Consider the following 11911-nt stretch of genomic DNA (forward strand, 5'->3'; position numbering starts at 1 on the left):
AGCATCAGCCCAATATCAGCATCAGCCCAATATCAGCATCAGCCCAATATCAGCATCAGCCCAATATCAGCATCAGCCCAATATCAGCATCAGCCCAATATCAGCATCAGCCCAATATCAGCATCAGCCCAATATCAGCATCAGCCCAATATCAGCATCAGCCCAATATCAGCATCAGCCCAATATCAGCATCAGCCCAATATCAGCATCAGCCCAATATCAGCATCAGCCCAATATCAGCATCAGCCCAATATCAGCATCAGCCCAATATCAGCATCAGCCCAATATCAGCATCAGCCCAATATCAGCATCAGCCCAATATCAGCATCAGCCCAATATCAGCATCAGCCCAATATCAGCATCAGCCCAATATCAGCATCAGCCCAATATCAGCATCAGCCCAATATCAGCATCAGCCCAATATCAGCATCAGCCCAATATCAGCATCAGCCCAATATCAGCATCAGCCCAATATCAGCATCAGCCCTAGACACTCTGCAGGCCTATAAGCTTGGCTGGGGGCAGAGAAGCAGCCCAATATGATATAATATCAGCTGATGCTGATATTGGGCTGATGCTGATATTGGGCTGATGCTGATATTGGGCTGATGCTGATATTGGGCTGATGCTGATATTGGGCTGATGCTGATATTGGGCTGATGCTGATATTGGGCTGATGCTGATATTGGGCTGATGCTGATATTGGGCTGATGCTGATATTGGGCTGATGCTGATATTGGGCTGATGCTGATATTGGGCTGATGCTGATATTGGGCTGATGCTGATATTGGGCTGATGCTGATATTGGGCTGATGCTGATATTGGGCTGATGCTGATATTGGGCTGATGCTGATATTGGGCTGATGCTGATATTGGGCTGATGCTGATATTGGGCTGATGCTGATATTGGGCTGATGCTGATATTGGGCTGATGCTGATATTGGGCTGATGCTGATATTGGGCTGATGCTGATATTGGGCTGATGCTGATATTGGGCTGATGCTGATATTGGGCTGATGCTGATATTGGGCTGATGCTGATATTGGGCTGATGCTGATATTGGGCTGATGCTGATATTGGGCTGATGCTGATATTGGGCTGATGCTGATATTGGGCTGATGCTGATATTGGGCTGATGCTGATATTGGGCTGATGCTGATATTGGGCTGATGCTGATATTGGGCTGATGCTGATATTGGGCTGATGCTGATATTGGGCTGATGCTGATATTGGGCTGATGCTGATATTGGGCTGATGCTGATATTGGGCTGATGCTGATATTGGGCTGATGCTGATATTGGGCTGATGCTGATATTGGGCTGATGCTGATATTGGGCTGATGCTGATATTGGGCTGATGCTGATATTGGGCTGATGCTGATATTGGGCTGATGCTGATATTGGGCTGATGCTGATATTGGGCTGATGCTGATATTGGGCTGATGCTGATATTGGGCTGATGCTGATATTGGGCTGATGCTGATATTGGGCTGATGCTGATATTGGGCTGATGCTGATATTGGGCTGATGCTGATATTGGGCTGATGCTGATATTGGGCTGATGCTGATATTGGGCTGATGCTGATATTGGGCTGATGCTGATATTGGGCTGATGCTGATATTGGGCTGATGCTGATATTGGGCTGATGCTGATATTGGGCTGATGCTGATATTGGGCTGATGCTGATATTGGGCTGATGCTGATATTGGGCTGATGCTGATATTGGGCTGGGGGCAGAGAAGCAGAGTCTGAGCAGCTACAGGAAGGATGGAGGGGTTCAGACAAGGTTTTCCAACTCCGTGCCTAAATGTCACTTTCACAGCGAAATAAGCCCAGTTTGGCCCTGTTCACTTTTGCTTAGCAGAGTCTGTATCTTCAAAACTAGACACTCTGCAGGCCTATAAGCTTGGCTGGGGGCAGAGAAGCAGAGTCTGAGCAGCTACAGGAAGGATGGAGGGGTTCAGACAAGGTTTTCCAACTCCGTGCCTAAATGTCACTTTCACAGCGAAATAAGCCCAGTTTGGCCCTGTTCACTTTTGCTTAGCAGAGTCTGTATCTTCAAAACTAGACACTCTGCAGGCCTATAAGCTTGGCTGGGGGCAGAGAAGCAGAGTCTGAGCAGCTACAGGAAGGATGGAGGGGTTCAGACAAGGTTTTCCAACTCCGTGCCTAAATGTCACTTTCACAGCGAAATAAGCCCAGTTTGGCCCTGTTCACTTTTGCTTAGCAGAGTCTGTATCTTCAAAACTAGACACTCTGCAGGCCTATAAGCTTGGCTGGGGGCAGAGAAGCAGAGTCTGAGCAGCTACAGGAAGGATGGAGGGGTTCAGACAAGGTTTTCCAACTCCGTGCCTAAATGTCACTTTCACAGCGAAATAAGCCCAGTTTGGCCCTGTTCACTTTTGCTTAGCAGAGTCTGTATCTTCAAAACTAGACACTCTGCAGGCCTATAAGCTTGGCTGGGGGCAGAGAAGCAGAGTCTGAGCAGCTACAGGAAGGATGGAGGGGTTCAGACAAGGTTTTCCAACTCCGTGCCTAAATGTCACTTTCACAGCGAAATAAGCCCAGTTTGGCCCTGTTCACTTTTGCTTAGCAGAGTCTGTATCTTCAAAACTAGACACTCTGCAGGCCTATAAGCTTGGCTGGGGGCAGAGAAGCAGAGTCTGAGCAGCTACAGGAAGGATGGAGGGGTTCAGACAAGGTTTTCCAACTCCGTGCCTAAATGTCACTTTCACAGCGAAATAAGCCCAGTTTGGCCCTGTTCACTTTTGCTTAGCAGAGTCTGTATCTTCAAAACTAGACACTCTGCAGGCCTATAAGCTTGGCTGGGGGCAGAGAAGCAGAGTCTGAGCAGCTACAGGAAGGATGGAGGGGTTCAGACAAGGTTTTCCAACTCCGTGCCTAAATGTCACTTTCACAGCGAAATAAGCCCAGTTTGGCCCTGTTCACTTTTGCTTAGCAGAGTCTGTATCTTCAAAACTAGACACTCTGCAGGCCTATAAGCTTGGCTGGGGGCAGAGAAGCAGAGTCTGAGCAGCTACAGGAAGGATGGAGGGGTTCAGACAAGGTTTTCCAACTCCGTGCCTAAATGTCACTTTCACAGCGAAATAAGCCCAGTTTGGCCCTGTTCACTTTTGCTTAGCAGAGTCTGTATCTTCAAAACTAGACACTCTGCAGGCCTATAAGCTTGGCTGGGGGCAGAGAAGCAGAGTCTGAGCAGCTACAGGAAGGATGGAGGGGTTCAGACAAGGTTTTCCAACTCCGTGCCTAAATGTCACTTTCACAGCGAAATAAGCCCAGTTTGGCCCTGTTCACTTTTGCTTAGCAGAGTCTGTATCTTCAAAACTAGACACTCTGCAGGCCTATAAGCTTGGCTGGGGGCAGAGAAGCAGAGTCTGAGCAGCTACAGGAAGGATGGAGGGGTTCAGACAAGGTTTTCCAACTCCGTGCCTAAATGTCACTTTCACAGCGAAATAAGCCCAGTTTGGCCCTGTTCACTTTTGCTTAGCAGAGTCTGTATCTTCAAAACTACACAGGAAAATCTCTGGAGTATTTTTCCCAGAGTAATTATTATAGAGTAATTAATTTCCTCTCAAATAGTAATATCTACTCCTTTGGAGGAATATTCTTCTCCTGTGACCAATAGAGTGAGAGCAAAATTCCAGAAGAATTTCTATTGGAGTAATACAGCATGGCCACGCCTACTATGCCAAGGTTTTTGAATCCTGAAGGCGCCATTTTGCTCTAGTAGGCAGTGGGCACTTCTCCGGATCCCCCGCACAATATATTACAAACTTTAGTACTATAAATACTATAGTATAGTATGGATTTAATTGAAGACTTTTCTTCACGTGGATGGATCAAACACCAGGTAAGATTATTATTGTTTTACTTAGTAAACGGCAATGTTTGTAACTGATTTGCAACATTACAGCTGGCTGCAGCTACTTAGCCATGGATGTTAGCAAATAGCTAACGCTACGTTATCAGCAAGCTATTAATTAAACAACCTTTAATGAATAGCTTAACGTATTAACTGCATGTACGTCGGTGCAACACGAGTATTACATTATGAACAGTATTGCTATATCATGTTTATTCATTAATGTATTTACCAGGGAGGGACGGTTCACATTAACAAACATGTCGGTTTTCACATTCATGTGAAGGGGCCGAGAAGCTTATTTCCATTCTGTAGTCCGTGAGCATGCATGCTTGGTCATAAAACTATCCAAACAAACTGACATCGATACAATATGCAACGAGTAGTAGACAGTAGACATAGTACAGGAGACGGAACAATTATGTTACAATAGCAGACTTTGCTGAGATAGTGGCGAGACACACGTGTGTTTGACTCTGAACAGAGTAATTTTGATTTTGCTTGTTCTCCATATTTCCCCGGCCGTACATCTACATACACGCTCAGATTTCAAATATAAAGTGCTTAGTGCTTACCCCATGGATGTTACAATTCTGTTTGGGCCCACAGAATGACTCGTATATTCCGTATGGTCTTATAAAAAGCATTTTAATCCGATCGGTGGGCATTTTTCTCCGGGGTTTCCCCTATGATGTCAACTACGTCAACCTATCGGTTCCGATGTGTACTGCACCCTGATACATTACAACTCTATGAGGAAATGGCCAACGATTGGATTAAAATGTTTTTTATTGCACAATACGGACGATAGGGATATTTGTGTGGGACCTTGCAGTACTGTAACATCCGTGGCTCAGGGGTAAAGCACTTTATATTTGAAATGTATATTTTATTGTGTTTGTGGATCGACTCTTAATGTGGAACCAAAGTGGTTCACTGGTTTCCGCCCAGACCTTTCACGGTCGCACACCCTATTACCCTAACCAGTAGCACAGTGACACTATGCTTTGCTAGCACAACAAAAGCTTGGTTGAATGGTTAGTGTACGAGGCGAACTCAAATGAAACTGGTTCCACACGCATTCTTTCAATAGCAGCTCAGAGATGGGGTGTGGGGGGGATTCGTAATAGACGTGTGCTGTCGCGGCGTCATCAACACCATAACGTTAGGTATGTGAGTTGAAAGAGACTTTACCCATCTTTCAAACAGGATTTAGCTAGATGCACATGCAAATTGGTGTCGAGCCGACCTGTAGATGTTTTTTTTAATGGTTTCTATTTGTAACACTACTCGATGAATGAATTGTTGTGCCCTCGGTGGTTTTCAACCAGTGGTCCGGGGACCACCAGTCGTCCTTGAGGGGGTTCCAGGTGGTCCCCAGCTAAATGATGGAGAGTTGGTAAACCAAATGGACCCTTATAGATCTTTAACTCTGGACCCATATAGATATTTCTTTAACTCCTGAGGTTTCATTTTACACGCAAGAGTTCAATTATTGTTAAACACCTGCATTACTTAATTTACAAGTATACATCATAATTTCGAGAATGTAGAATTATTTTTGATCAATGGGTTGGGTCTGAGAGGCTAAATCTCATGAAATGGTGGTCCAGGGCTCAAAAGCTGAAAGAATAATGGGCCTTCATATGGAATGGGTTGAAGACCACTATCATCATAGTAACTCTTATTATTTATTTGTCTTAAAGGATGCAGGCTGTAAGGGTCAAGTGTAGAGACCGACAGAAGTACATTTGCTACGAAGGGCAACTGACCTTCAAATCCTTTTTGGAGTCTGGTGAGTGACACAAATTTCACAATGGCATGCCCTATGCAACAGCATAGGGCCTTTGGGAGTCATATGTTTCTATATTAATGGTGCTTTTAAAAAATATATATATATATATATGTATTTTGACTGCAGACCCCCATCTATAAATATGTTGTTCCAGAGACCTTGAGAAAGATTTGAGTTACAAATGTTTGCTTTCAAAAAAAATATATATATATATTCAAAGATTTGCACAAATGTAAATTTTTCTAAAATGGCAGGTCTACAAGCTCACAGCACAGCACTCAGTGGTGTGCTATGATCTTGTATATCTGCTAATTTTGAAAAGCTATATTTTTAATAGCTATTTTTAAAATAATGGTTAAAGTGGTTCAAGTGACACAGATGCGTGACCTTTAATAAAAATCGAATAAATTGCACAACAGATTTATGTGGCAGCGTGACCCAAGTTGCTGCGGCCTGCGCACTCTCAGCACAAACACAATTTTGTTGTACTTGTACCTGTAACAATGACAAAGTCTGATTCTGATCAATCTTGTTATGTCTTCACAGTTTCCAGGAAATTTGAAATTCCTATTTTAGATTTAAAAGTCTATGATGACTTGAACACGGAAGTTGATGAGGAGGCGTTTGAGTTTCTTGTAAAGAAACCAGACCTGGGTGTGCTTGAGGTGCGTTTAGGCCCAGATCTTGAAGGTGAGTTATTTACTTATTAATCCACACAGTCCTGGCTAACCTAAAATGTCATGTATTTTTTGTACTAAGCATCTGAGGAAGAACTAGCTTTGTGTGTGGATCCATCCTAATCCAACGTGATCTTTTTACATTACACTTGTCACAAACGATCCCCTCTCACATGTTATTATTATCACACCTGTTATGTCAACATGACTGCTAGATTCAGTGAGCCCCACTCCAAGGCACTCCATTGCCAGCTGCAGCAGCTCCTTTCTCAGCTCCAGTGCAGAAAATGAAGGGGACTCTGATGACACCATCATTTTGCAGCCGAGTCCTGCCCAAAGCAACAGAGCTGACCAGACTCGTCTCGCTCAGGTAAGCTTTGCAGATGACTGTTTGAAATTGAGATGGTGATTCTGATAAGGGTGGCCACTCTCATGCCAGTTGCCCGTTTCTCTAGCCCCCACACCCACCTGAGCGAGGTGGAAATATTGTCTCTCAGCTGAGCAACTGAGTCACGGGATGGGGGCATGGTTTACATTTTTGTCACTGTAACTATACTTGGTCACCGAATGTAGGGCCTTGGTGGCCTGTTGCGCTAGTGCTTAAAAATATTACTGTCTATCCCTGTGCCCCCCCCCCCCCCCCCCCCCTCATTTGTCTCCTCCCACTTAGATGATTGAAAGGATTCTGAAGGACAAACCAGGAGGGGAGAGGATCATGAACGAGTATGCTCGGACCAAAAGCATTACAGATCCTAGGAGACGTGACCTGGTGAAAATACTAGTGGCAAACATGGCTAGTGAACATGGGTATGTTCACTGCATATAAACATAAGCACCCAATATATGCAGAAGGCATCGGCACAAATATACTTTTGTTTGGATCTCGTGTGTGTGTGTGTTTGTGTGTGTGTGTGTGTGTGTGTGTGTGTGTGTGCATGCACGCATGCACTATAGGATGAGTCCTTCAAGGCGTATCAAAGAGGAATATGCAAAGGGCATCACTGCATTGTTCCCTTATCTGGCAGACCCACAGGGCAATTTGGGCTATGTAAGTAGATAAAACAAGTCTAAACTCTTTACTCCTCACTTCTGAAATTGCTCAAAATAGGACTGCGTTTTCAACAAAATATTATTTAACATTTCTGTATGCTGAGCTTTCTCCTAGTTCAGCACTGCAGATGTCAGACCTTTTGACCTTGATTTTAGCAATTCTCCATGAAGGACATGTTTAGTTTTAAGGAGAAAATTAAACACTTTCTTATTTTATTTGTTAGGAGCAGTTTTACAATCCAGTAGATGGGAGTGGGTTTCTGGCATGGAGAGTTAAAACACTTCAAAAAGATGCATCAGATGGACAAAAGAGAACCAGAAACATTCAGCCACTGACTGGTAAGTGATTTTGATTGTAGTTAGAATTCACATGTTAAATTCCTTTTTAATGTGCACAGTGCATTTTTGCTACAGTGGTGGCAAATAAACAAGAGTGGCCCTCTGGTGTGATTTTAGTAATTCCATAAATTAGAAGATAAGTGTTTATAAAGTAGTGAAAATAGCTGATCTACAAGCTCAACGTGGCGTGACATGCTGTGAGTTTTTAGATGTTTTGTTTTCACTAGTTTGGGTCCTGACAGTGGGCAAACATCTAGATGCATCCTTATAGTAAATATCACTGGAAAGTATTGCAGCAGTATGTGTGGTTTCAACACTGTTACAGGTGGTCCAGATGCTGGCGACAGATCCCCCTTCAGTGAGGAAAACCAGCTTACCACAGAAACCCAGTGTCGTGAGGCCATCGCACTGATGAAGCATACAACTGATGAAGCAATCATCAAGGAGAAGATGAAACAGACATTCACCCATCGGCAAGCAATGGTTCATGATCCAGTGAAGTCCTCTGAAATATTCACCACCTTTCCAAGATTTCTTGACATCGCAGGAATGGTATGTGGCTCTTTAACTGCCTTGCCTTAAAGTAAAACTGAAATGAAAAATAACTAACCCATTTAGACCTGAAGCTGATTAAAAAGTAAATAAATAGCTTCTCTACATCAGTTTTCTGAAAAACCTATGATTCTGTCGTGTATTTGGCTGCCGACCCCCATTTGAAAATATGTTGTTCCAGGGCCTCCCCAGAAGCAAAGATTTGAATTAAAAACACTCTCAAAGAATATATATTCAAAGGTTTGCGCCACATTTTCACAATAAAAAAAAAAAAAAGCAGATCTACAAGCTCGTAGCGCGGCACTCAGTGCTGTGCTATGAGCTTGCAGATTTGCTATTTTTCACTAGCTAAAGTATAACATAATGCTTAAAACACAAAGGGTTCCTGTCCTGAATGGGTTAAACAGATCACATCCCTGGTCATAGGGTGCACCTATTAATATATCTATTAATATTTTTTTTTCAACCATGTTGTCTGTATTCCATCTGCAGATAGAGAGGGATTTCAGTCTGATGTTTGGTGATGACATCTCTGCAAAGTTCTTGGAGAAGTGGCCTACTTTCTACATGCAGAAAGTCCTGAAAGAAAGCCGTGGCCTCACCCAGACAGCCGACCTTCAAGATCTGCTTCATAACAACTGGAAAATGGTACGCTGGAATTAAAGGAATATGGAAGAGGGAATTGGTTTTGAAACCAAAATGTAAACCGATTTTAGTAAAAATTGGATTTGTATTTTTCTTGTATTTTCAGGATGGAACAGTGAGATGTCCTCCATCTTGCTCATGATCCACCTCATGCCACCTTCACCACAAGGCAAAAACAAGAGACCCGGAAAGCTGTCGGCCAGACAGGCCATTGACCACTTGGTGAAGTTCATCAAGGTAAGGCTCACCTCTTCAGACTCCAGCCCATAGCACTTAACGTAGCACTTGCCTACCCTCAATGACAATTTAGATAGTATTATGTTTTGGGTTTTGCTTATTGTAAATCGCTGAGCATCTTGCATTTTGTGCCAATAAGTGATTCTGTTGGATATCCCATAACAGTTGGGCTCTAAACTGTTTGCAAACCGTGACTAATATTAATAGCGAGACTAATTAAGTTCTCTTGTCGTCACAGACTGGGACCAGTGTCGAGGGGCATCTGGACAGCATCACAGAGAGCCTTCAACCCTATCTACTTGCTGTGGGGACCCAGAAGAGTGCGATACACAAATACTTCGTTGTGATTGACAAACACGCAATCCCTTGTAAGTCACCAGATTCTATTGCCTCTTTCGATGAGCTTTTTAAAGCTCATTTCGTCTTCAGTGCCTCGTACAACAGGGACCTGGCCAACGTGTACAACTTTGTGCAAACCACTGTTTACCAGATTGATGCCGCAACCACCAAGGTCAATCCCAGGGTCAAAGAGATGAGGGCTCGGATGCTGCACTGACTTTGAGATGCTTATGTTTTGAGGGCTCTGATGCTATAGAGCGTCGCAGTCCCACCCCCTACCATGGCCCAGGAAATTAATCCCAATGCATTTTTCCCATAGACATTTCAAAAAGTATTTATTTAAAGACGGTTACGCCGCGGACAAAGCCAACTCGAGTCGTGACAACTCAAACAATATTTTGGACCAAAAAAATAATTGCAAAGAAGAAAAGCAACACAAAAAGACAACCTTTTGTTGTCATGATTTGTCACGACTCGAGTTGGCTTTGTCCGCGGCGTAAACGTCTTTAAATAAATACTTTCTGAAATGTTTGAGGAAAATGAACGAAGAATCATTTCCTGGGCCATGGTAGGGGGCGACGCTCTATACTGAGAAGATATTATTTGAGGGCTCTGATGCTGCACTCATTTGATACTGAGATGTTTTGTTTTATTTGCAAAGGCCCTCAGGCGAATGCCAATGCACTAATTAAGCACTTGAAGTTGATCCACGGACTTTGCTCAGGAAAGAGACTTCGTCTTAAATGTGGTCAGCCTGGTTGTTCTCATTTCTTTGGCACCTCATGTAGATGGCCCTCATGTAGTTGACGTCAAAGAGCTGTTGTGTTCCAAAGCATTCGATATGCAGATGTCATATAGTAATGACGATTCAAGTTCATTTATTGTTCCATATAGTTTCCTGTGAAAAAAGAGAATCACTAAGCGCTTGAACTATTGCACTGGGGATGAACACTATTATTATTTTGCCCATAACCAAAATTCAGTTCTTTTCTTTTTTCTCCTTTCGCTGATACAATTAATGCACAATGCTTTCCACCCAATTTCAAAGAGCACATTATGCATCCTATTTGTGATGGCCCACCAATTGGGTGTACATGGCTATTGCAATATATTAAAGCCTTTATCTGCAGATACTGATGGTGTGATAGTGTGCATCCCTGGTTGCAATATTGTATTTTTGTTTTTATTTTGTGTTTAAAGGGATGGTCACCCTCTGACTTTAACTTGCCCCATCGATTACTCACCCCATGGAGCCTTGAATTCATGGAGATGTTTGTTGCTCCCCCCCTCCCCTCCCAATATTGATACAATCATTAACAGTCCTGTGCAGTGTGCACCCCCCCTCATGGAAATTCAAGCTCATTTACTGCTCTGTCTTATGTACTCTTAATTCATTATTGCAGTTTTCCATTAATGATAAATACTCAAACACACACACACACTTTATTTTTTCTCCCTGGAGGGCCAAATGCCACCATGTCTATTTTGTTCTATCGATCATCTATTGATCCATGTCTTTAATAGGCCGTCATCTTTGATCCAACTCTGTTACATATTGTTTTCTCTCACACATTCCTGAGCCAATAATTTAATGACCGGTGGAGTATTAAAGAGACTTCACAAATACTTAATTGTGAATCAAAGCTAATTTTGTCCAGGGATCTGGCCAATGTTTACAACTTCTTGCAAACCGCTGTTTACTAAATTGATGCTGCTAACACTAAGGTGAATCTCAGGGTTAAAGAGATGAGGTCTCAGATGGTTGAGGTCTCAGTCGGTTGAGTCTCCTGGAGACGCCACCGGTCATCCAGTTATTGGCTCAGTAATGCGACAAACATCTCCATGAATTCAATCCATGATATAAAGTAATTTTTTGGGTTAACTATATGTATGTGTAACAAGATGCTGCTGTCACTTTACAGAGGCCAAAGTTTTATACAGATGCTGCTGTCACTTTAGAGGCCAAAATGTTTTATTGTATTTTATTTTTCAAGTTCTAATGGAACAGTATTGTATGTGGTTGTATCAAGTGTTCAGTTATTAATTTGCACATGTGTAAGAAAAATAAAATTGCAATGTTGAATACTAATTTCTGATTGACCTTTTTTATTTTATTAATGAGTTAATTTAATCTATATTGAGTGAAATCGGATTCTATATTGAGTGAAATATAACTCTGTATTGATTAAAATACAGCTCTGTATTGAGTGAAATATTGCTCTGTATTGAGTGAAATATTACTCTGTAGATTAAAATACAGCTCTATATTGAGTGAAATATTACTCTGTATTGGGTGAAATACAGCTCTATATTGAGTGAAATATAACTCTGTATTGATTAAAATACAGCTCTGTATTGAGTGAAATATTACTCTATTGATTAAAATATAGCTCT

General features: G+C 42.5%; 1 long non-coding RNA gene across 1 annotated transcript; it reads left to right on the top strand.

Annotated features, from left to right (window-relative positions):
• Positions 1-6249: 6249 nt before the first annotated feature.
• LOC306918545 lies at positions 6250-7115 on the top strand. Its single transcript, XR_013789350.1, has 3 exons — positions 6250-6368; positions 6571-6725; positions 7026-7115. It is a non-coding gene; the product is annotated as an uncharacterized lncRNA (long non-coding RNA).
• Positions 7116-11911: the final 4796 nt, after the last annotated feature.

Source organism: Electrona antarctica (assembly GCF_951216825.1).
Source record: "Electrona antarctica genome assembly, contig: scaffold_390, whole genome shotgun sequence".
NCBI lineage: Eukaryota > Metazoa > Chordata > Actinopteri > Myctophiformes > Myctophidae > Electrona > Electrona antarctica.